The sequence below is a fragment of the Gossypium hirsutum genome, chromosome A07 (assembly GCF_007990345.1).
Source record: "Gossypium hirsutum isolate 1008001.06 chromosome A07, Gossypium_hirsutum_v2.1, whole genome shotgun sequence".
Taxonomy (NCBI): domain Eukaryota; kingdom Viridiplantae; phylum Streptophyta; class Magnoliopsida; order Malvales; family Malvaceae; genus Gossypium; species Gossypium hirsutum.
In genome coordinates, this window is record NC_053430.1 from 46,368,961 (window position 1) to 46,372,109 (window position 3,149).

General features: G+C 36.8%; 1 non-coding gene across 1 annotated transcript; it reads left to right on the forward strand.

Moving 5' to 3' along the window:
• Positions 1-1,522: 1,522 nt before the first annotated feature.
• On the forward strand, positions 1,523-1,628 carry LOC121204280 (small nucleolar RNA R71). Its single transcript, XR_005899208.1, has one exon. It is a non-coding gene; the product is annotated as a small nucleolar RNA R71 (small nucleolar RNA).
• The last annotated feature ends 1,521 nt before the right edge of the window (positions 1,629-3,149 follow it).

Below are 3,149 nucleotides of genomic sequence, written 5' to 3' on the forward strand. Positions count from 1 at the left end.
GCATGATTTATACAACCACCCTCAATATTCGATGTGTTATTCAAATTACAAGCTTAGAGTGATTGTTTCATCACCCACATGAAGTGTGAGTTCACCTGCACCAACATCAATTATGGTTCTAGCAGTTGCTAAAAAGGGTCGTCCTAAAATCAAAGGTATATTACTATCCTCTTCCATCAATATTGGGTATATAAATTTATCGATTTTAACAAGAACATCTTCAATGATACCCCTAGGAAATCTAATGGTTTTATCAACCAATTGAATGCTCATCCTAGTCTGTTTGGGTTTCCCAAGGCCTAGCTGTTTAAACATTTTATGGGGCATAACATTAATGCTCGCCTCTAAATTAGCCAATGCATTATTCACATTCAGACTACCAATCAAATAAGGAATCGTAAAACTCCCTGGATCTTTCAACTTGTTGGGTATCTTATTTTGTAGAACGGCTGAGCAAACTACGTTCAACTCTACATGCGACGCCTCATCCAACTTCCATTTATTTGCTAAAAGCTTCTTTAAAAATTTAACCACGTTTGGCATCTGCGAAAGAGCTTCAATAAACGGCAAGTTAATATGTAATTTCTTTAATAGTTTAAGGAATTTACCAAATTGTTCGTCCGTGTGGTCTTTCCTTGTCGCATTGGGGTATGGCACACGAGGTTTGTACACTTTACTTACTGATTTTTGCTCATTGTGGTCCACCTCACCTTTACCTCTACTTGCCACAATTCCTTGCCTTGGTTCTGTTTCAGGTTCGACTAACCCTTCCTTATCTCGAGCGGTAATCACATTAAGTTGTTCCCTTGGGTTAGATTCAGTGTTACTTGGCAAGCTATCTTGTGGTCGTTCAGAAAATAATTTGGCAAGTTGGCCTATCTGAATTTCGAGCCCTTGGATCAACGCTTGTTGATTCTTAAGTGTTGTTCCGGTATTCTACAAATGAGTCTCTGACACTGAGATAAATTTGGCTAGCATCTCCTCAAGGTTCGACTTCTTTTCCTGCTGGTAAGGTGGTTGAAAACCTGGGGGATGTTGTGGCCTTTGATTTCCTTGACCACCTCACGACAAGTTGGGATGGTTCCTCCAACCTGCATTATAAGTATTACTGTATGGGTTATTTTCAGGTCTAGAATTATTGTTACCCATATATTGAACTTGTTCCTCCTCGGTGCTAGGGTTGAAGGATTGATATTCTATGTGTACTCCTCCTCCATATGAATCGCACCTTATCACGGGATGTACTTGAGTAGAACCACACAAACCGTCAATCTTTTTATTTAAAAGTTCTACCTAATTTGATAACATAGTGATCGCTTCGACGTTAAAAGCACCAGCTACTTTTGTTGGCTTTGTCTTTATGGCTTGCCACTGATAATTATTTAATGACATCTCTTCTATAAATTCATAAGCCTCCTCAGGTGTCTTATTATTGATAGTCCCACCAGCAGCTGCGTCAATCATCTGTCTAGTCAAAGGATTCAGGCCATTGTGAAAAGTTTGAACCTGTAGCCAGGGTGGTAACCAAGGTGAGGGCACCTTCTCAATAGATCCTTGTATCTCTCCCATGAATCATAGAGTGTTTCTAGATCTATCTGCACAAAAGAAGAGATATCATTCCTCAACTTAGCCATTTTAGCCGGCGAAAAAAATTTAAATAAGAATTTTTTGGTCATTTGTTCCCAAGTAGTGATTAACCCTCGTGGTAACGAGTTCAACCACTGTTTAGCTTTGTTCCTCAACAAAAAGCGAAACAATCGAAGGCGAGTGGTATCATCAGAAATGCCATTGATTTTAAAAGTGTCGTAAAACTCAAGAAAATTCGCCAAATGAGTGTTTGGGTCCTCGTCTTGCAAACCATCAAACTGAACAAACTGTTGTATCATTTGAATTGTGTTAGGATTCAGTTCAAAATTATTTGCACCAATAGCAGGTGTAACTATACTCGATTCGGCTCCTGTTAAAGTAGGTTTAGCATAATCATACATAGTACGAGGCGCAGGATTCTGATTTATTGGATCTGCAGCAACCACAGGAGGAAGCTGATTATTCTGATTTTTAGCTATCTCCTCGGTCATGGTTTGGATATCGTCCTCTTGTCCTTCCTCTATGTCACGTAGGCTTCGCCTAATTTCTCTTCGGTTTCTGCGAGCTGTGTGTTTTATCTCACTATCAAAAAGTAATGGTCCCGACGGGTTTTTTCTAGTCATAAACTATAAAAACTTATCGGAAGGAAAAAAAAATTTAGTAACAAAAATCAAAATAAAATTTAAATTGCAATAAAATAAATGGCTAAAGTAATAAAAATTAAGTGTTCCTAATATTTTAGTTCCCCGAAAATAGCGCAAAAAACTTGATGATCGTCAAATCGTGATAAGTTTTAAATTTATGGTTGATCGTACTTGAAAACTAACTATTATCACGATAGAGGCAAGCACACCTATCGAACAGTATTATAGTTTATAGCAAGACCGGGATGTCAAACCCACAAGAACTAAAAGTACTAGTATTAACTCTCTTTTTATTATCTAGCCTAAAAATAAAGGGGTTGGTTTTATCTAAATTAATTAACTAGGCTAAGAATGCACAGAAGGAAAGTTGACAAAATACTTTTGGGAAAAACTGATTGATTTGGACAATACCCAAGGAAAAATCCACCTAGACTTCACTTGTTATTTGACTCTAAATCAGACAATTTATTCACTTGACTTGATCTGTAGAAATCCCTAATTTATATTATTATCTCTCTCGAGACTAACAACGTCTAACCCTAGATTGATTAATTGAAATCTCTTTCTAATTAAAACCCCTAGTGTTGCATTAACTCGATCTATGGATTCCCTTATTAGGTTTCACCCTAATCCGGCAAAATTATGTCACCCTATGTCTAGGGGTGCAATCAACTCCGCTTAATTATGCTGGATCTACTCTTAGATAGTGACTTTTGCTTGTCTGAATAAGCACATCAATACTTGAATCAGTATCCTGGAATATTAAAACAAGAATTAAGAACACATAATTAAGAATGAATCAAGTATTTATCATATAATTCAGAAAATAATAACAAGATCCATCTTAGGTTTCATTCCCCTTAGTTATTTGGGGAATTTAGTTCATAAGTGTAAAAGAAAACATCTCAGAAGAATAAT